This window comes from Grammomys surdaster, unplaced genomic scaffold (genome assembly GCF_004785775.1).
Source record: "Grammomys surdaster isolate TR1022 unplaced genomic scaffold, NIH_TR_1.0 65, whole genome shotgun sequence".
NCBI lineage: Eukaryota > Metazoa > Chordata > Mammalia > Rodentia > Muridae > Grammomys > Grammomys surdaster.
In genome coordinates, this window is record NW_021604567.1 from 619,154 (window position 1) to 642,573 (window position 23,420).

At 42.0% G+C, this 23,420-nt stretch overlaps 1 protein-coding gene across 4 annotated transcripts in view; it reads right to left on the bottom strand.

The window, feature by feature from the left end:
* Tbc1d4 (TBC1 domain family member 4) overlaps positions 1-23,420 on the bottom strand; it is a 167,486-nt gene that overhangs the window by 135,540 nt on the left and 8,526 nt on the right. The gene's annotated exons all lie outside the window — the stretch shown is intronic.

Consider the following 23,420-nt stretch of genomic DNA (forward strand, 5'->3'; position numbering starts at 1 on the left):
GGTGACCCCCAGGTGGGGTAAGTAGATAGCTGAAGGGTCCTTTGAGGGTTTTATCTTGCCATGGCTGTCTTTCTCTACTTCCTGCCTACCTTGAGGGCAGCAATGAATGTCCTTTAACTGTGATGCTCTACCTCATGAAAGCCTACAAACAACAGAGCCAGATGATCATGAACTGAAACCTCTGAAACCTTGGTGATCCAAAATAAATCTTTTCCTTTTTAAATTCTTTCTAGGAATGTTTTGGGGTGTTTCTAAAGGGGGGTGCTTGTATAAGCAATAAGGCAGTCTTGGATAAGCTGTCCTACCTATTCTGGTTCTAGGGCAGCCAAGCTGCTCCAAAGAGGCTCACATCAACTAGGCTCCCTGGAAGACCTCCTCTTACACATCCAGCTTACTGTAAGCTCCAGGGCTCAATATTTTATGAACTTCAAGCTTTTGGTTATGCTACTGTCGTCTCCACTTTGAGTCCTTTCCGCTATCAGTAAGTAAGCCAATTGGACTTTAGTAATATCCTTACTTTGGTCTGTAACTGATTTCCCAGTAGACAACTGGCCAATGTTACACAACACCAAGCCCTCACATTCAATCCTATATAATCCGAAACAAAAATGTATACGGACTAATGAAATTTAAGCAAGGAGAGGCCAAATACTATGTCTCTGCTGTCTTATATTCTTGTCATTGAGTCACAGAATAATACTGTGCCCTTTGTTTTTACTGACGATTATTACAGAAAGTGCCATATTGTTTCATAGTATATACTGTGAAACTACAATTGCTCAATGTCAATTAAGTCCCAGTTGCGAAATTTTATCTAGAGCTGAGTATCTAGAACAACCATTCCAGTCAGGGGTGGTGGTGCATGCCTTCAATCCCAGCACCTCAGAGGCAGAGGTAGGCAGATCTTTATGAGTTCCCAGCCAGCCTGATCTACATAAGAAGAGCCGGTCTCAAAGAAACCAACCAACCAATCAACCAACCAGCCAACCAACATGAAGGAGGAGGAGAAAAAGGAGAAGGAAGAAGGGGAGGAGGAAAAGGAGGACAAGAATAGGAGGAGGAGGAGGAAGGAGAAGGAGAAAGAAAAAAGGAAGGAAGAAAGGAAGGACCTACTCTCTCTCAAATCAGCTGTTTTTGTTTTACTTTTTGCTCCTTCTGGACAACTTTTCAGATGCGGTGCTATGTTCTACATCTTAAAAGACTCAAATCTGGTAGCTCTTGTTACTTGGTTTGATCATTCATCTCTTTTATTAACAGCCTTTATTTGGAGCTACTCTCAGGCCCTTTTTAAAAAGAAACATGGTATAAATAAACTGTGTAAATTATCTTTTAAAAAAACATAATGATAAAACTCTTTGGAGCAAGATAGCAATACAGTTGCATACCACGAACATTCTAAAAACCACAAAACTGTACGCACTCTTAACTTTGTGTTAGATGAATTTACCCCATTTTTTTAAATGTACAACAGAATTGTAAGAAGTAACATGATTATCGGCTGCATGATTATTACAATCTTGTTCTCTCCATCCAGTGCAGAGGGAAGGCTAACTTACTCTTGGCATCTGTATCTCCTCTGCCATGCCATCCCTTTTAGGTTTTAGGATAATCTTCTATCACCCAGATTTTGTTAAAAATCCTTGACCATTCTGAAAAGCCAGTGGTTTCGTGGTTAGCCTGTTGTTTCGACTTGAAATTGCTTTCCTTCAAAGAACGACTTTCATGGTCTTTGTTTCCCTCGGTGCATAAATCAAAGAAAACCAGCTGTTCTGGTTAAGGAAGTTGAGCTGGAGGACAGGAGACACTACTCGCTCTCACATTTCCCCAGGCCACACAGAAAGCAAGAGGCAGAAACTTTTCAAATAGAAAGGTGTTGGGGGAAAACTTGTGTTCTATTTCTAGATAAGCACAGTGAAAAGGGGTGTTAGTGAACGTGATCCTTACAATTACCTCAGTCCTCCACCTCACTCACACGTGAGGGATGCTAGCATTTTAAAGGAGAATATAATTCAGCCTCCCCCAGTTTCTTTGGCAAAAATCACTTGTGGTGGTAATGTGTAACAATCTCTAAAGCCCAGTTATGCAATGGGATGTGGGCTAATCCATGATCATGGAACTGGAAGGTTTTCAGAAATGGAATAAAGATAACTTTTCTATAAACTCAATAAAGATGAGTCAGTTGATAAATTGCTACTCTTAATAAGGGATGCAAATTACATTTCCCTAATTTTAATTGGTGTTTTAATTCAGCTTTGTCAGTGAACATGACATGTTTTAAGAAGACGGGCTTAGAGTTATACATTTTTGACTAGTGTTTTAATTCAGCTGTGTCAACCAAAGTGACAAGTCACAAAAAGACATGCCCATCATGTGTTTATGCTTTCCGAATAAATGGAGATTTCTAACATGTTAATTAAGGTGTCCTGGATCCTAAACGTCAATACAATACCTTCGATTTCTATGGAGAAGTTTCATAAAGATTATCTAACCTCTAATTTCTGAGTGAACAAAAAAAAAATGAGTGATGCCACATATTAGAAACTGATTAAATAACACTGGAAATAAGCTGTTTACCCAAGTCAAATGTGAGTACACACCTATTACTAAGAGACATAGGCAGGATTGCTGTAACTTGAACAGAAGCCTGGCCTATTTAATACATTCCAGGCCAGCCATACCTGTACTGAAACAAGACCTGGTTTCCAAAACCCAAGTAAATAAATACATAAAGAAACCGTTTCCTTGAGAGGTAGGATCGATAGTCATATGTAGATAAGAAACGAAAGGGATGAACAAAAATACGATCAAATCTCCGATAAGTGGTGTAAAGAAAGTAGCCAAGAAAAAGAGACTCAAAAGTAATCAAAATGTGGACCAAAGGAGACATACTTAAAATTACATCCTACATTTAAGAACTAGTTTACAGGGCCAGTGAGATGACTTAGCAGGTAAAGACACTTGTCAACATAAATGACAACTTTTATCTCCAGAACCCACGTGGTTAAAACAGAGACTAACTCCCCTAAGTTGTCTTCTGACTTCCATGTTTGCACTGTGACACACATGCAAACACACATACACACAAGATAGAAAGATAGATAGATAGATAGATAGATAGATAGATAGATAGATGAATAAATAAATAAAAATATAACAACTTTTAAAACAGTTTACACAGGTCATCCAAAAGCAGGAGACTGAATTGTCTCAAGTTGTAAACAGTCTTTATTTTACTTTGCACAAAATCAGCCAAACGTCAACATAACCATATATCTTACATAGCTAAAATAGATATTGTAGATAACTAAAATATGATATACTTCATACATATTTATATTTACTAGATACAATTATATAGATATGTTATATATGGTATTATAGAATATACATGTATAATCAGTATGTTATAATACGATTACATTTCATTTAAAATATAATATACACAATACATGTTACATACATGTCACAATTCCTAACTTGGATGAAGACATAGTCCTAACTGCTATATGCTTGTTAACATCAGGAAAAACTGTCGATTGTTTTTTCTTCTTTTTTGTTCTAAGGTAAGGTTTTACAATATAACCTAAGCCAGCTAGCCTCCAACATGCTTTCCAAATGCTAAGATTATGGGTTTGTACCACCAAGCGAGGCCTATATAAATTCTTACACACAAATATATTTGCTTATAACACAAATATACACATCATAACAGTTATTATCACTTACAGAACACATCGTATGTGCACCCTATAAGAAGCTTAGTTCATGCTTTAGCAAGTGTATGCTACTAGTTCTATTATACAGATACATTTATTGAGACTCTGACTTATGACTTGCCTGAGTCACACTAACCTGGCAGGAGTTCTGAATAGTCTTAATACCCAGGGCAGCCAAATATGGCTTTTTTTTTTTCAAAGAAAGACATATAGTCCAATCTTGCAGGTGCCAAATAAAATTACAACATCATTCTTAATGGAACAAAAAAGAATACAAATTTGTCCCAGTTCCTACAAAGTCACTGTGAAATCCTCCCATTGGATTTCCCCATTGGTAAATATCTCTGCTATATTGGTGGGCCTCTTTAATCACATTTGACAGTCAATCAGGGGTCTCGTTGTAAGTGGCAAGTTATACTAGTAAACTGAGTCAAAATGGGGTTGGCTACACCAGAAAAAAAGACCACCACGAAATTGGAGGGCTTCGGACCCACACAGTATCAGTGCAAGCTACACCTCAGGAGATGGGAAAAAACCAAAGAATTGTATCCAGTGACTAAACCAGTGCTGGCCGCTCGGAAGCCTCAGTGAAAACACCAGACACTCAGGTACCGGGAAGCAGCACCATGCATATTGTTTTAAAAATAAGCTGTAGTTTTGTTTATGAAATCTGAGTAATGAAATGAACATAATGTTAAATACTTGAACAAAGTGTGTCCAGCTTAAATCAGTGCCAACGACGCTACAGAAAGGCTCAACACTGGAACAAATCAGTAGGCCATTGTAAAATCGGTACATCTCTTTAAGGATAATTTTGTAACACTAAAGCCCATTTCAAACTCAGCACTTCAGGGCATCTACACTACAGAAGAGCAAGGTTCAGATTCCAATACCCACATGATGGCTCACAACTGTTTGTAACTCCAGTTCCAGGGAACCCAAGACCCTCCTCTAGTCTCCAAGGGCACTCATGTGGTATACATATATGCACACATATAGATATACAGGCAAAGTGTTCACATATAATAACCAATTGATTAATAAGATTCATATTTAATAATATTAACAACAATAAAATCATATGAGGAATCTCATACCTTGCAATCAATAACCAAGGCAAGAATGAAATTAAACATGTTTTCTGACATGCAACTATTTCTATATTATTGATTCTCTAATCTCTATTGTACCTTTGTATAAATCAGCCACTGTTCTGACACATAGCATAAAATATTTATTTACTTTATTTAACAGGATTCATTCCAACCTTTAATACAAGAACTAAGGTTCTTGACACTGAAGTGGCATCCATGGAACCGGCATGGGTCTGCACTAGGCCCTCTGCATACATGCTGCGGTTGTTTAGCTTAGGGTTTCTGTGGGACCCCTAACAGTAAGAATGGGGATGTCTGACTCTTTGGCCTTCCCGGGACCCTTTTCTTCCCACTAGGTCGCCTTGTCCAGCCTTGATATGAGGGTTTGTGCCTAATCTTATTGCACCTTGTTATGTTGTGTTTGGTCGGCATCGTTGGGAGGCCTGCTCTTTTCTGAAGGGAAATAGAAGATCAGTGGATCTCATAGAGGTGTGGGGGAGTGGGGGGGGGGGACGAGCTGGGAGGAATGCATGGAGGTGAAGCTGTGGTTGGGATGTATTGTATGAAAGAATACATAAAAAGAAATAAAAAATAAAATCTCTGTAGCAGCTTTATTCAGAATAGCTCAGCCTTAAAACAGGATGGCCCATCTGCAGTTTAAAAAAAAAATGGTAACTAAATTATGGTAAACATACTGAGGAATAAAAACATTAAACATCTGTTATAGTGTGACAACATGACTACCTCCCAAACAATACACTGAGGAAAAGAAGCCAACGTGAAACAGTGCATAGCAGTTTATTCGAGGCTCAGACACAGGCAGTACTTGCCTATGGTGAGGAACTCAAAGTCATGGCAGAGAGAAGAATGGGAATATGCTGGAAAAGGGTGAGGAAAGCCAGAGTGCAGGAATTTTTCTCTGTGTTAACACAGATGATGGCAAGTAACACATAATACTCCACAGTTTAAGATTTTATTAGAAAGTAGCCAATCTATATATTAACAAAGACAGACCTCAGACCTAGACTAGGGTTCTTCAGCCTCTGTGTGGTTGGTGTTTTATTACAGATCATTTTGGTGGGAGATTGTGCTATCCACCCTGAAAGGATTAGTATTACTGTAATCTATCTAGTCATTAAATAGCTTAGCTACAGCCACCCTGATTTGACATCCACAAGTGTCTCCAGATATTGCCAGATGTCCTCTGGGGAATAAAATCACCCCTCGTTGAAAACACCTTTATCACACTACTAGTTTAGTTAGAAGAGTATCCTGTAGGACCTCTCAGGGTAGAAACCAGAGTACAGTCAGACCGTGGCATAGAAATTACGTGCTAGAAATCCTTGACCTGCAAGAACTTAAGTCTTTCATTAGACACAGGCAATATGTACCCCAGGCTGCCCAAGCAAAGGTGCCTAGGATGCTTACAAACACAAATTCCTAGGTGCTTGCTCTGGAGATGTAGTTTTGATAGGGTATAGGGTAGGACCTAGAAATCTCAACTTTCAACAAGCTCCTAAGATTTATATATCTACCCATATATACATACTAGGTAGGTGTATAAACAGATGAGAGATAATAGACAGAAGACAGATGGGCAGACAGACAGATATACATACATACATACATACATACATACATACATACATACATACATAGAAAGATAGATAGATAATAGATAGATAGATAGATGATAGATAGACAGATAGATTAGATAGATAGATAGATAGATAGATAGAAGATAGATAGATAGATAATAGATAGATAGATAGATAGATAGATAGATAGATAGATAGAAGCAATTCTGAAAACAGACCTCTCAGATTGGCAATGCATGTCAAAAATGTTGAATAATTCCACAAGCACAAACATGATTATTTTTGTTTCATGACTTAAACATGTAGAGAACTTTACTAAAGCTGAGATAATTGACAGGACTTGTCCGATACTGAGAGATTAGAATCTCAAGAGACTTACACCCCATCTCCTGCCAAGGGGCCTGAGAAACTAAGGAGTCTCTAGGCATCACAGCTTTCCCTTGACACGGGACCTTAGAAAGAGAAAGCACAGCAGACATTCAAACTGAATCCTTGCTTCCTAATATCCTTTCAGCCTCGACAGTCTATTTACAGCCACCTCTGCCCTATCTGCTGTCACAATCTGTGCCTGCTGCGGTTCCCACTTTCCACTAGTTAACCTAATTATCAGCTTCCATGTCTGGCACACTGCTTTCCCTAGCAGGCCTGAGGCTGGCCACGCTGCAGTGGCTCCAGTCCCAGCAGGAAGTTGACCCAGGTTTTTGCAATGCCTTAGCCTCAAGGTCGTGTTCTTTCCACTGGAGCTTTGTGTCTTATTCTCCACTGCTCTTCAAACCTCCTTGCCTTCCCCCAGCATTTCACTCCCATCCCCCGTGGGCGAGTCTATTTTCTCATCCACTGCTTCACCTGTGTCTGCTCCAAGATGCCCGATTGTTTGTCTGGAGTTGCCTCGGGGTCCCGTATGTTTTACACCTGGCCACTGCAGCCCAGTGATAACAAATATAACGACAAAGGCTGAAGTGACAAATGATGGCACAAGCCTATGAGCTCAGCACTCAGGAAGTGGGGAGACCCCACCCCCAAAGACAATCTATATCACTTCCATGTGAGCATTTCCCTCAGGGACTGTGCTAAGGGCATCGCAGGATTATTAGCATTTCTCCATGATTCTGTGACGGGAGTACCTATATCTCTACCAATGGGGAAAGAACGCATTAGTTACTCTTCTCATTGCTGAAACAAAAAACCAGAATCAGATAAAAGTCATGTGTGACAAAAGCCGTCTGTGAAAGGAACAGTTTGTTTTGGCTCCTGGCTGGAGGGGATAGTCTCTAAAGGCAGGAAGGCATGGTGGCCGGAGCCTGAAGTCACATTGAATCTACAGTGAAGAGGCAGAGAAGTAAACCCTGGTACTCAACTCACTTTCTACTTCAGTCGAGGACTGAGGCCTGTGAGACAGTGACATTGTCCGCATTCAGGTGGGTCTTCTCTCCTAGAAAATCCTAGAGGTGTGTCTCCAACATGATTCTAAATCCACTAAAGTTGGTCACAAAGGTTACCACCATGAAGAGTTAGATCGACCTTCTGACTAGTTCTCCAAACTCGACCCAGATGGTACTCTGGCACAGTCACGCTTTTCCAAAGCACGTGTGACCCTGTACCTTCAGACAGACCAGAGAAACTGAGTAAGCAGAACTGGAGGTTGGGGTGGCAAGAAAGCTGAAAAACTGGGAAGCCAGGGGAAGGAGCTCGGGCATTCCCTAAGACACTGCAGTTGGCAGAAGAAAGGAGAACAGGGCTGAAGGAAGTAGCTAAGCCAAGTCACCCCACAGGTGACCACAGAGTCTTACAGACTGCACAAAGCAGCCATACAGGATGAAGTGCATCTATTCACAGTGTGTACTCCCGGAAGCCAGTCGCTTACACACAATGAATCTAATTATTCTCCTCAATGTGTAGAAGGGATCAGGTGTCTGCCAGCAAGCTCAAAATCTGCTCAGTCACTTGTTTTAGCTGTTGTCTATTTTACCTGTTATGAGTTTGCGATACCTTGTGACATGAACAGAAATGTGAACAGTAACTTAAGAAATTAAAGGGCATTTACGCTGTTCTGTCCGTGGTCTCATTTGAGAAAGCACTACACGTGAGGGGCTGTCTGTGGACTGCAATCACACGCTACCCACCGCCACCGCAGTTTTCCGTGAATGATGGAGCTATAAATCACTTTAATAATGCAGATTTGAAAAATGACTAGGTGCCATGAACTTCTCGCTTCATCAAGATGTTCTGGCAAAGTAGTATGATTACATTTCTAACCAACTTGGAAATCACTACGGTGACACTAATAGAACTTTTTAACTTGATTGAACCCATAAGTGTCACATTCTTTCTAAAATATTGAAAATGACAGGGAAAGGAATAAAAGGCACTACCATGGAATTTTCCCAATCATTTAGTTCTACACTTTAAGCTAGATTAGAAGATTCATTTAGAATGAGCTACCAAAAAAAAATTTAATTATTTATCTCTTGTCCCGAAATTCCTGAACGTCACACACACACACACACACACACACACACAATCCACATTCCTTGGGACCAATTGCTGTTCTGTCTAAATAGAGAGCACCCCAACAATTTACCTTTTTCCCCCAGGTTCCCTCATAACTATCATGAGTTTATGCCTTCTCCGGTGTGTCTGTCAACCCATTTCTGCAGAAATCACTTAAACACCATATTCCTGGCTGCTAGCTTGCTAATCTTACATTTGATTAGTCGAAGCCAATACTTGCTAGGGCTGTGGGACTGATGACAAAGGAGCTTGGTGGCAACGGTGACAAAGACACTGACAGCTGCGGCATCCTCATGGCTCTCCTGAATGAGCGAACAAAGATGAACTTCTAAAATTCCTATGCCGACACCACTGACACCAGTATTGTCTTTATTATTCTCCTATCAGCTAATTTGTAAATACCCAGACCAGTTTCATTTTTGGATCGCGAAAAATTCAGAACTGTGTTCAACACCAAGGTTCCACATGACGTCACCTTCAAAATATATCAGTAATGAGAATAATGCCGTGGCTGATATCTCACTTGCTTCCTGGCAAACAGAAATCCATGGTAACTGGATAGCCTAGTATTTTGTAGATAGAAGAGTTAATATGTTACATGCTTGGATCCTCAGAATCCTGGGAATATAGCCAAGGGTATCTAAGTCAGTATATGACAGAGATACCTGCACATCTATGTACTATACACAATAGCAAGTTGTGGAATCAGCCTAGATGCCCATCTAATGCCAACTAATGAGTGGATGAAGAAAACATGGCATACATACACCATAGTTTTATTCAACAAAAAAAAAGAAAAAACAATATGAAATTACGTCATTTTCAAGAAAATAAACGGAACTGGAGATCATCACGTTAAGCAAAATAAGCCAGACTCAAAAAAGCAAAGTAGTACATTTTATCTGATACATGGTACAAAACTACGTTTAAAGGGGTGGGGAGCTATTTGGGAATAGTTAGGGAAGCAGAAGGAAGGGAGCCAGTTAAAATGGGGGATATGACTATATCATATATGTATGAATTACATGTATATATGTATTAAAGTTATAATCAAGCTTATTGCTTTATACAATTAATATACAGTAAATTTTAAAAAGATATTGCTTTCTCTTTTTAGATCTCATATTTTTTCTTCCCTTCACTCATATCCAATCTAGAAAGGTGGAGAGAAATAAGGAAGAGAGGAAGGAGGGGGAGAAGAAAAGATGGGGAGAGGAGGGGAGAAGAAAGAGGGGAAAGATGTGGCAAAGCAGAGTTAAGTATCCCTCACCTCACATGATCTCTCTCTCTCTCTCTCTCTCTCTCTCTCTCTCTCTCTCTCTCTCTCTCTCTCTCTCATGCACGCACGCACACACACACACAGTGTACACACGCACAAGCACACCACACCTAGAGCATCATCAAAATGAAGGCAGTCCTTACTACCTTGGGCAAGCCCAGCCGGCTGCCAGTGCAGCCACAAAAGAAATAAAAGTCTCACTTACATTAATGAGAATAATTTCTTCCTATGGATCTTCTCAGTATTTGGGGCACTGGCTCATCTTTGTACTATTCCATAGCACAACTCATCACACCTCTCCGCTGCTCAAAGCTCTACTTCTTCCTGCCTACTTCCGTGTGTCACAGTCACATTTCTTCTCCAGACCCCACTCGCCTTCTGACAGCTGGCACTACTTATTGTCCATGTCATGGCACAGGCAGACCTGATGTCCACGCAATAGCTGTAGAGCGTAACTTGATGAGCAGAGCCTCACCTACCCGCTGACTGCCCGTGGAACTGGTCAACTATTCACACATGCTGTGCTAACTTTAACCGCTCTCTAAGTGACAGGCATTTATAAAAAGTATTCAAGATTTTGATAACTTAATGTACTCACTATACTGACTACTGACTATCTTAGTCAGAGTTTCTATTGCTGCAATAAAACACCATGACAAAAGGCAAGTTGGGCAGGAAGGGGTTTGTTTATTTGGCTTACACTTCCACACTGCTGTTCTTCCTTAAAGAAAATCAGTACAAGAACTCAAACAGGACAGGAACATAGAGGCAGGGGCTGATGCAAAGGCCACAGAGGGGTACTGCTTACGGATGGCTCCCATAGCTTGCTCAGTCAGCTTTCTTATAGAACTCATGACAACCAGCCTAGGGATGGCTCCACCTACGATGGGCTGGGCCCTCCCCCATCAATCACTGATTAAGAAAATGCCTTACAACTGGGTCTTATGGAGGTGTTTTCTCAATTGAGGTTCCCTCCTTTCAGACAATTCTAGCTTGTGTCAAGTTGACACAGCAGTAGTCAGCACATTGGCATAGAGTAAGGGATGATGTATCCACTACCACTACAGAAACAACAGCATCAACCAGGTTAGATGGGGTGTACAGGAGCCAGAGGAATGATTCTGCTGATGGCAATTTTATTACAGTAAACTGTGGTAAATCCCACAGTTTTATGTCATTTGCTGGCTTAGGTTACAGGTTCCTGGTTATAAAGGAAAGAGTCTTGGATCTTCTGATACAGTAGTTTCCCCAAATCCAGGCTACATTCAAATGCTAAAAAGACCCCTTTCCTCTGTAGAGGTCAGGACACAGCTTTGTAAGAATTGTTTTTTTTTTTCTCCTCTGACCAAACGAGTCCAGAAAATAGTCGGGCTTTGCTGAAAATACCTCTTCCTGGTGAATCTTCACACATACTCACCAAATGCCTGTGTTTAATCAGATCCAGATCCCCAGGGCTTGAACCTTAAGATTCTGGTTCAGTGTATCTACAGAGAGGCTCAAGAATCTAGTGTGCACATAATATATACTTTTTTATTTTAAAATTTTTATATTTAAATTTTATTTATTTTAGGTTTTATGAGTGCTCTATTTGCGTGTATATATGCCTACATGACAGAAGAGGCATCAGATAGAAGAGGGCATCAGATCCCATTACAGATGGTTGTGAGCCACCATATGATTGCTGGAAATTGAACTCAGGACCTCTGGAAGAGCAGCCAGTGCTCTCAACCTCAGAGCCATCTCTTCAGCCCATGATACATACTTTTAAGTTCCATGAAGTTCTCAAGCACAGTCAATTGAAAAGCACCAGAATGGCACCCTTTCTACTCTGTGCGGAGATTGTGCTTTTAGCAGGTTCGTTGACAGTAAAATTGGGAGCCAAGTCTCCACAACTCACAATCACTGCTCTGAAGCTGTCTCTCTCCCGGGCATCTCAGCTCAGGAGGGATGGGCATATCACTGCTGCTAACACAAAGCTGTCTCACTTTAACAGGGAAAACCCTTGATTTTGCCTCTAAAACCTGTCTGTCCTCCGTCCCCTAACCAGCCTCGTCCCTGTAAATGGCACTGAATCTGCCCAACACTGAAAACTTAGCAAACCTGGGAGCGATCCTTAATGGACATCCCCACAAACGGCTTCCTCTCACCCAACTCTTGCTTTTAAAGGCTACAAACAGCCAGAAACCAACTGAAGAAATGTCCAGGCGGGTGGCAATCAGGTTTGGATCACCAAGAGTCAAATCCAGTTTACTCCAGTATCTCCCTTACGTTATCAACATCTTCACTCTAGGGTTACGGTGGCCGGAGATCAGAGCCACTCAGTTGATTAAGAAAGAGGAATTTGTTTTGTTTTGTTGGTGTTTGGGATTGTTGTTGTTGTTGTTTTCATTTTTTTTTTCTTTTGTGGGGGCCAGGAAGTGTTGGGTTATTTTTAGCTTTTTGTTTTGGGGTTTGGTTTGGGTTGGTTGGTTGGTTGGTTGGTTGGTGTTTAGTTTGTATCATTCAGAAAACTGGCAAATCCATGAATAAAGGATACCACTTCCAGGCTTTAAATCTATACGCAATAACAAAATGAAAAACTTTCTCACAATCCCCTCAAAAACTCCCCCATTTTTCACAAGCAGAAACTATGATGCATTCCTCGGAACCACTGGATCTCATTCATTCTCTTACACACATGCTGTCTTGAATCTGGTTTCCTGTGTATATCAATGGTCCAATGTCAGGACCCCTTCCTGTTTCTAGTTTCAGCTACCCATAACCTGCTACAGTCCAAAATATTATATGGTTAATCTCGAAGTAAGTTCTAAGTTTTCAACCACATGCCCTTTGGAACAGGTTAATAGAATACCAAGCTGTCACAACTGTCTGCCTGGAAGCATTTCTTTGTCCACTGTATACACTACCCACACTTCAGGTCCCTGTACAGTTGTGGTTAAATTATTATGGTGCTTCTGGTCAAAGAGTACTTATTTTATGAAAAATGGAGGAGTGATGTTTGCAATTTGATTCTTGGTTCTGCCAAAGAGAAGCCCTGTAAGTGAGATGGAGAAAATTCTCAGTTCGATAAGGAAAGGGGTAAAGTCATGTAACCATTATTCTGAGAGTCAGTCTTCCCGAGGAACCCCCAGATTGATTTCCAGAGAAGTTATACCAGCTTGCAATCCTACCAGCAACGGAAGAGTGTTCCTCTTTCTCTACATCCTAGCCAGCATCTGCTGCCACTTGAGTTATTGATCTTAGCCATTTTGATAGGTGTGAGGTGGAATCTCAGGGCTGTTTTGATTTACATTTCTCTGGAGACTAAGGACTTTGAACATGTCTTTAGGTGCTTCTCAACCATTCGAGATTCTTCTGTTGCGAATTCTCGTTTTTAGCTCTGTACCACATTTTTTAATTGGGTTATTTGATTTTTTTTTTTTGGAGGTTAACTTCTTGAGTTCTTTATATATTTTGGATATTAGCCCTCTGTCAGATGTACGGTCAGTGAAAAATTTTTCCCCAGTCTGTAGGTTGCTCAGTTGCCCGATTGACAGTGTCCTTTGCCTTACAGAAGCTTTTCCGTTTCATGAGGTCTCATTTATTGATTGTTGATCTTAGACCCTGAGCCATTGGTGTTCTGTTCAGGGAATTTTCCCTTGCGCCAATGTGTTCGAGGCTCTTTCTCACTTTCTCTTCTATAAGATTCAGTGTATCTGGTTTTACACTGAGGTCCTTGATCTACCTGAACTTCAGTTTTCTGCAAGGCGATAAATATGGATCTATTTTCATTCTTCTACATACAGACCACCAGTTAGACCAGCAACATTAACTGAAGATGCTTTCTTTTTTCCACTGTAGGCTTTTGGCTTCTTTATCAAAGATCAAGTGCCCATAGGTGTTCGGGTTTACTTCTGGGTCTTCCGGATGCAGTGCAGTGCAGGGACTTGCTCAGAGCCACAAGTAGCAAAGCTGAAAGTCCTAGAAGCTAGATCTCAAAGCCACAGCACTCAGCTGCTACAGATGTGCTTAGTTGTTGTTTGTTTGCTTGTCTGTCTCATTGATCAAACTGTCAGATCCACGGAGTCGGGGTTGCGTTCATGCCCCCTGTTTCAGTGTTGAACGCACCGTCAGTCACACAGGAAATATTCCAAGCAACGACAGCAACAGAATGACTAAAGGACTAGGACATGAACAAATGAGGTAGTGAGCAAAGGACCAACTAGAAAAATACTCTTTCTATAATCACACACTCCACCATATCACATGACTGATTACAGAAGGCTCTGTCCTGGGTACCAATGTCCTACCATTGTCCACCAACGTCTGCCCTAACTTCTCCGGTTAGAGATCCATCCATACCTGTGTCATCTAGTAAAAAGAATCTGTTTTATCCTTGGCTTCATCAATGAAAGGGGTTAATTCAGTCTGAGGCAGAACACTGTGAACACACTCAGAACAGGAAGTACTATGAGATGTTGTTTTCTGTATTTACCCTCTCTGCTTTAGACAAATGAGTATTTTCTTCGTTAAGACCAAGAACCAAAGGCACAAAACAACTGTAATGTAAAAGTCTGATGAGCATCCAAAAGGAAGTTAATGGCTTTTAAATCAACAGATGTAAGTGTCTGTGTGTCTGTAAATGTACTATGAATATGAATATGTTCTATGAATATAGAAACCAGAGGTCAGCCTCAGGTAAACTCCCTCAGAATGCTACCGAACATCCACCTTGTTTTGTTTTTGAGACAACATCTCTCACCAGCCTGGAACTCACCAGTTTGGCAAAGCTGGCTTGCCAGCAAGCCCCAGGGATTTGCCTGTCTGCACCTCCCAGCCCTGGGATTGAAACTGGGATTGAAAGAATACAGCCCCACCCCTGGCTTTCTTTAACAAGGGTTCTAAGGAGTCAAAGTCATATCCTAATACTTGCAAGGCAAGCACTTCACTGAATGAGCCCACTTCCCAGCCCAAATTAGGTGTTTAAATAAACTAACGGATTCAGTGTCCCCACGTGAATTTAGTATAGACATATTCAGAGCACTGTGTTGTAACTCTCTTTCATGATTAGCAATGTAGCTTTTAAAAGAAAACCACCTGAAAAACATAAGCAGCTAAAAATAAAAATAAAAAATTCACTGGGCAAACATATGCCAACTCTCACTATCAGAGTCCAGAATCAATTCTATTCTCAAGGGGGAGGGGGGGAAGACTCATAGCCAACAGAACTTGAAAGTAAACTATCGCACAAGGCAATCACACCAGACAAACTGGTTCTTAAATAAACATCTAATGCTCGGTGCCTCGAATCCAATACTAACCTGGATCAGATCCCGTATTCAGTATGCACACGGAAACACCTCCATAGAACTGAACTGCAGTCAACATGCTAGCCCGGTAGCTGAAGCGCCTGCCACCAGGCCTGATGACCCGAATTTGATCTCCAGTACACGTAGTGGAAGGGACAGAACTCCCACATGTTGTCCTCTGACTTCCACACTTGCTTCCCGGCAAGCACTCGTATGTGCACTTGCAAGTGCTCACACACACACACACACACACACACACACGCACACAATCAATCAATCAATCAATCAATTTGTTTAAAAGAAATGACTTGTGAGTTTATCCCGCATTCCAGGGTTGTATAAGGAAATAGTTCTAGGAAAAAAATGGCAAACATGTTATGAGATGTGTTTACCCTGTTGCCTTAATAAGGAGCTGTATTATGTTGTTTCAAATAACGTACCACCAATAAGGGCTGTGTCCTCCGGCCAGACTTATTAACGCAAGCTAGGTTTCAAAGACTATTTCAGTCATTACAAATGACAACTTGCGCAACAGAGAAACATATATCCAAGACACACACTTCATCAGCGTAGTAAAAGAGAAACCCGCTTAGAACTGACAGTTAGGGCTGGAGAGATGGCTCAGCCGCTAAGAGCACTGACTGTTTTTCCAGAGGTCCTGAGTTCAATTCCCAGCAACCACATGGTGGGTCACAACCATCTGCAATGGGACCTGATGCCCTCTTCTGGTGTGTCTAAGAGAGGGACAGCATACAGTATATTCATATGCATAAAATAAATAAATACATCATTTTTTAAAAAAAGAACTGGTAGTTAATCTGTCATCATCTGTCAAGTTGGTTGGACTGAGAGGAAGAGTAATAAATCACATCTTTGTATGCATCCAGGAGGGTTGTTCAGGGTGGTGTTCAGGTTTCCCTGGATCACAAGAGCTCGATCTAATGAATGGCATAATACTACACTGACAGATTCAAAACTGGAATAGACTGTTGAGAAGGAGAAGCCTAAGTAGAGGAGGTGTGTCCTTGAAGGGTGTATCTTGACCTTGGCACCTTTCCAATCCTCCTCTTTCTTCCTGGTCTCCATCAGGTGAACAAGGTTACTCTACCATCCTTGTCCTCCATGATGCTTCTGCCTTCCCAAAGGCCCGAAAGCAAAGGAGCCATCTGGCCATGGACTAAAACCCTGACCCAAAATTAATCCTTCCTCTGGGTGGTGACTGTCTCAGGGACATTGCCATGACAACAGCAGTGTGACTAATACAAAACCCATTATATGACAGAGTCTCTTGCCCCCTGCAAGGGTCCAAGTCCTGAAAAACTGTAGGCATGAGTGTTCCTCAGAGGTAAACAGACTAGAAGGAAGAGAAAATGCCCTTCATGAAAGGGATAGAATCAGAAGGAGGGGCCCGTGCTTATAAAAACATATAATCATCTCAGTACCTTTAGGAAGAGAGAAAGAGAAGGATGGAGTCTTTCAAATTTACCCTAAAAAATGTTTTCAGAATGTACTTACACTACTTATTTAAGATGCGACTTGCTCATGCTTACAATTAAAAGTGTAAGAGAATTACAAGTTTAAGGGCAGACTGGGCTACCTAGTAAGACCTGTCTCGAGAATATTGCTAAGTTTTCATTTAAAACATGCTTCATAATCCCACTTGACACTGTGTAGTATAATTTCTCTAAAATTATAAGTATCCATGTGGGAAAATACTATTGTACAAACACATTACAATTGACATCTGTTGAAGATGACAACTAACACCGAGACGTGTAGGACCACACACATGGTCAGCAAGCCCTAGCTGTGGATTTAGTCTCCTGAGGACAGGGACCAGTTCATATTCATTGGATTGGAATGGACTCCTCCTACTGAACTAGGTCCTGGTCACACAACCATGAACAGACAGTTGCTCCCAGCACGGAGCTTGCATTCCACAGGTGGGGTAGCCACAAAAAAACAGCCATCAAAACAGTGTTTAAGTGTCAAGGGGAAAACAAACGTGTGACACAGAAATGGAAAGCTAAGGTTCCACCCTGCATCAGCCAGACATTCACTGAAACCCAGTCTGAGGAAGTGGCATTTGTCACTTAAGAAAAAAAACTGAAGGGGTGAGAAGCTAAGCCAGCAAAAACTAGGAAGCATGAAGAGGCTTTGAAATTATCTAAGGACCAGACTTGTTTTGAACAGGACAGCCAACCTGCATGCCAGAATCGGGGAGTATACAGCTAAACGAGGTTCCTGAGCCAAGACTTGCAAAAATGTGTATATGGCCTGAGTTCAAAGGGCCTGGCTTATGCTTTGAAAGGACCACTCCTACAGCTCCTCAGAAGGATGCTGATGGAAAGGTAACAGATGAACAGGGACAAGAGTAAAGATACAGTCTCCACAAAGATCAGAGTTCTTACACCCAAGCGGAAGTAATGATAAGTAGAGACGTGAGCATATTGCAAATAATTTCAGTGGGGCCGGGCGGGTGGCTCAGCTGGTGAAGTGCCTGTCTTGAAAGCAGGAGGAGTTGAGTTCAACCCTGAGCATCCATGTAAAAAAGCCAGGTATAGTGACATACACACACCCGCATTCCCATATCCGGGGAGAAACAAGACAATCCTTGAGGTACGAGGCCTGTCAGTCTACCTGTAATGGGAGAACTGTAAGTTCAGTGAGAGATCCTGTCTTTAAAAATAAACAAATAAATGGAGGAGCTGTAGAGATTAAAATCAACTGTTAAAATCAGCAGTTAAAATCAACTGTTGCTCCTGCAGAGGGCCAGGGTTCAATTCCCAACACCCACACTGTGGCTCGCAACCATTGTAACTCGAGTTCCAAGGGATCCTATGCCCTCTTCTGACTTCCGAGGACACCGGGCATGCCTGTGATATACATACATACATTCAAGCAAAATACTCACGCACATAAAAGATAAAATAAGTAAATCTAAAGAAAATAAAATGGAGGATGACTGAAGACACTGAATGTCGACTTCAAGTCTATAGGGCACGTGAGACCGTGTTACCAGACAGGCATAAGGATGGTAAGGTTGAATGAGTTCAAACCCCAGGAATCTTGGAATTGAGAGTGGCCGGAGTGAAGCCATTCCCTACCTGCCTCTACCTGCTCTGGAGCATGTAACCATGACATCCCACATGACATCTATGGGCACTGGGTCACGTAGCATAAACACCTGGAGTTCTCCATGCTAATGAGGAATCTATATAACCCCAATGATAGGAGCTTGCCTAGCATGAACAAGCAAGCCACTGGGTTTAGTTCAGAGTACTTAACAAAAAGAAAAAATAAGTAACTGTTGACCATGTCAGAGCATATCTACTGTCCTAGCACTAGAGAAGATGAGTCAGGAGGATCTCCAGTTTGGGGACAGTGTGTCCTATTGTACAGGCAGAGTTGGTGACTTGCCTTGAGGACCAAAAGCAGGAAGTGAAAAGTAAGACTCGAGTGTAATTCCTACTTCTCCAGCATCAGCAGTTACAAAGTCAAGTGCAAAGTCAAGTCAGCATCTGGGCCATGGATCTCAACGTGCCTAACGCTGTGGCCCCTTAGTACAGCCCCTCGTGTTGTGATGACCCGGCCATAAAATTATTTCATTACTACTTCACAGCTGTCATTTTGCTGCTGCTATGAATCTTAATGTAAAGATCTCTGTTGTCCAGTGATCTTAGGCAACCCCTGTGAAAGGACTGGTCAACCCCCGGGTTGTGATTGACAGCCTGAAAAAAAAAGGCAGGGCTACAGCTAAGTATAATACCATCAATAAAAACTCACAAAATGAATGTCAGAGCACACATGGAACTCGGAATATCTGATCTGTCGAATCCATGAGGAAATGACTGGAGTCTAGGTTTCACTTCTGTAGAACAGAGACTCTTAATGCCTATTCTTTAGTAAGATTGTCTAAGAGCAAATGCCTGCAAACGTCTTGGCTTCTGTCACAAGAGTTTCTTCAGATGTTAAGATGGGCTTAAGAAGATGGGGATGCAGATCAGTTGGTAGACTTCTCTAAGGTGTACGAAGCCCTAGGTTTAATCCCCAGTGGTGGCTCACACATATTCTCAGCCCTAGGGAGGGAGAGACAAGAAAATCAAGAGTTCAAAGTGTGCTGGAGGTCAGCCTAGACTATGTGACCCTCTGTCTCGTGTTTTCATTCTACTTATTAAAATTAACAATCAAAAATTTATATATCCTCCATAAATTTCCAACAGAACCATTCTATGCCAATTATTTCCCAGATTCCCTAATCAAATACAAACTATTTGTTGGTAATTTTTATTTCTACAACTATTAATGCATTTCTTTATCTCAACAGAAAGCAGTTAACAGATTTTTATTATCTCAACAGAGAGATGGAAGACACCCAGAGGCCCGTCTGCCACGTGACTTGCCCACAGAGGAGCTGGATAGATGGGACAGCGAGAGAAACAGAACAATTTGAACACTATGAAGAGAGGCAGAACTGGAAACGAGAGGGTGGAGAGGAACAGCCCGATGTGAGTAGACTGCCCTGCCACCTAAGGTCATGGTGAAGTCCTGGCCAGCGGTACCACTGATGGCCATGTCTGGGTCCATGACTGTACCGCAGTAGAAGTCTATGTCAACGTCTGTGGTTAATAATTCCACCAAAGGCCATGCCGATGTCCCTGGTCTAGGCTGCTACCTGGGACCATGTTGATGTCCCAGGGCTGAGCAGAGCTGGGCCCATCCCCTTGAAGTCCTGGGTGCAGGCCCTGCACCTCACCTGGGCAACACAGTAGGGCTGACCCTGGGGAGCAGGGGTGGGTAGTGGGGAAGCGGGCCCAAGGGCGTGAACGCTCAGGAGAGCTGACCCCACCACTCCTCTGTAGTGTGGTGATGACATAGACTTGGGAGAAATGCCATCATTCACCACCACCACCACCACCATCCCACCTGTGGCAGGCAGAAGAGGTGGCCCTGGGGTCATGAGAAAAGGAGAGCTGTCCCCACCTCTCCCCAGAAGCAGACCCTAGAAAAGCTGGCCCTGTACCTCAGTAGCACAGTAGAGCTGGGTCTGGTGGAGTGGGCACAGGTGAGCTGGCCCCAAAAGCATGAGAGTGGGAGAGTTGTCACCCTTGCCAGCTGCAGCATTGGGTGAGCTAACTAGGGCAGTGCTGGAGAGCTTTCGCTGGTGGCGTGGGTGCAGGAGAGATGGCGGCATGACCAACTCAGCTACCACCCAGGCCCAGATCCAGGGCTTTGAGTTGGCCCACCCCAACATCTACTTCATCTATGACCTCCTGGAGTAGGTGCAGGGTCTGGTCCTACAGACCCAAAGCAGCAGGATCTCCATCACACAGGGTAACAACAGGATATCCAAAAGAAGTCCCCTGAGGAGCTAGTACTGACAGAGTAGTAGAAGCCAGAGGCCTCGAACTAGACCAGTTCATTCCCATGAACACTTGCAAGTAAAGACGTGTGGACCAAAGGGTGTACTGCGGACACACCGTGACACACCACCGCTTCCAGGATGAGACTTTTTGTTTTCTTTCTTTACTAATTTTACTTATTTACTTATGTTTGTTTTTTGTTTTTGTTTTGTTTTTTTTTTGGGTTTTTTTGTTTTGTTTTGTTTTTAATTTTATTTTCAGGGAAGGTTGCGGGGTTGGAGGGCAGATACAAAGGAACAGGGAGGCGAGTGGGATTGGGGTACATGATGTGAAATTCTCGAAGAATCAATAATAAGAAAAAAAAAATAACAGTGCTCTTGTGTAGACTATATTGTCACGCTTTTCTTACTATTTTAAAATTACTGCTAGAAACTAAAGAAGCTCTGTCTCTGTAACCTGGCTTAATTCAGACAAAAGAATTTATGAAAAAGTTAAACAAGGATTCAGGCTCACCACCATATGTAGGCTGAGAGGGCCTATTTATATTGACATAAATACTGCATATATATTTTTTTACAAATTTAATAGGCACATTTAACTGAGAAAATTTTAATATAAGTAAGAAAAAGCAGCAAGAACATATAGAACATAAGGTCTATAACTCAGACATGCAAAAACTAACTTCTGGCTGCATTTCCGAGCAACAGATTCAAAAAGAACCAGAGAAATTTGCCTCGAGTGCAGTTGGCTTTTGGCATTACATGTCTGCGAACCTCTGAAAAATAATTTAACCTTTCTATACCTCAGGTTTCCCATCTGGGGTTGGGGGATACTGATATTTACCTTACATGGTTACTGTATATTAAAATGCATAAGTAAGAAAATCAATAAGAGCCCAATAACCTTTTTGTGTGTGTGTGTGTGTGTGTGTGTGTGTGTGCAGATGAGCTTGCTCTTGTTTTTCCAACTGCATTGCAGTGGTTGCCCTGAGTAGACATCTATTGCTTCCCACCTTATGTTTTGGGTGATGGGGATGGTAATAGAATCTATCACTGAACCTGGAGCTGACAATTTCAGCTACACTGGCTGGACATCGAAGCTCCCTAGGGTCTGTCTGTCTCTACCTCTGTCTATCTCATGCTCAGATACCTTGTGGATGTTAGGGATTTGAACTCACGTCCTCCTGTATGCTCAACGAACACTTTCCCCACTGAGCCATCCCCAGCTCATCATTCACCTTTAAGGAAATAACTTAAAGATCTACGGAGGAGGACAAACGCCTGCATGACACTCATGCCACGTTAGAAACCTGCGGCAATGACCCAGTGGCACCCACAGCTAGCAAGGCCAGTGAGCTACAAAAGTTGTATTAGTATTTTATGCAAACAACTTTTCAAGTAAATTATCCTGAATATCATTTTTAAAATGCATCCTAACTTAACCAGGTAGTGGTAGTGGAACACTCCTTTAATCCTAGCACGAAGGACAAAGAGGCAGGCTTATCTCTGTGACTTCAAGGCCAGCCTAGTCTACTAAGTGAGTTCCAGGACAGCCAGGGCTACACAGAAAAACCTTGTCTCAAAAATTAATTAATTAATTAATTAATTAATTAACTTCACCTCCTAACTGATTTGTCACTCATTTTACAATGGGGTGTATGGGATCTTAATGAACCGGGCCACTAAAGCAATCACCTGAATTTTTTACTCTTAAATTTGTATGGTTATTGCCTTTAAGTGTATGTCTCTGTAGGGGTATCGAACATGAATTCAGACAGTGACGAGGAGTGTTGATTCCCTTGAGACGGGAATCCCGGGTGGTTGAGTGCTGCCTGATGTGCTTGCTAGAATTCAAGCTCAGGTCCTCTAGAAGAGCAGTGTCTGCTCTTAACTGCTGGGCCCAGGTCTCCAGCGGAAGCCAAGCGTTTTAACAAGACAATTATCTTTAAAAAGGAGGAGGAAGAGGAAATGGGTAAAGGAATGGAATACACAAGACCCTTCTAACAATGTTCAGATTGAACACTATCTTACCATGTCGTATTCCTTTTCAGCCTGATTGTCTGCATGGCTGACATATAAGACAGGCTGAGACATTTCTCACTCTATCTTTTGTTTCAGAAACAAGTGACACACTAGATAATGGGGGGGGGGGGGTAATCACTGACATCATCAGTGTCTTCACGAAGTAATTATTTCACTCCACGGATGGGGGAAAATAGCATTTGACTGGAGTTTATCTTGCTGAATGCTATTGTTGATCAGGATGGAAATAAGGAACGTCTCAGTTTTTGTACAAACTAACATAATTTGACACTGAAATATATCCCTCATCTCACATGACCACCCAGGAGAACAAGCACAAGCCCTCTGGTTCATCTCCACTACTGAAAGCTTTCGGCTGGAGGATAAACTTCCCACTCAGCACATCCACGGGCTTAAGGTGCCTGTGAGTAAGGAAAGCCAGGAAGCTGGAAGATTAAAAGTTTCTGTCAAATCCTCTGCAATCGGACCTTACTTCTGGATTTGCTTTCAATATTTAGCTCTGGGAAAGACTCTGAAAGCAACCAAGAGT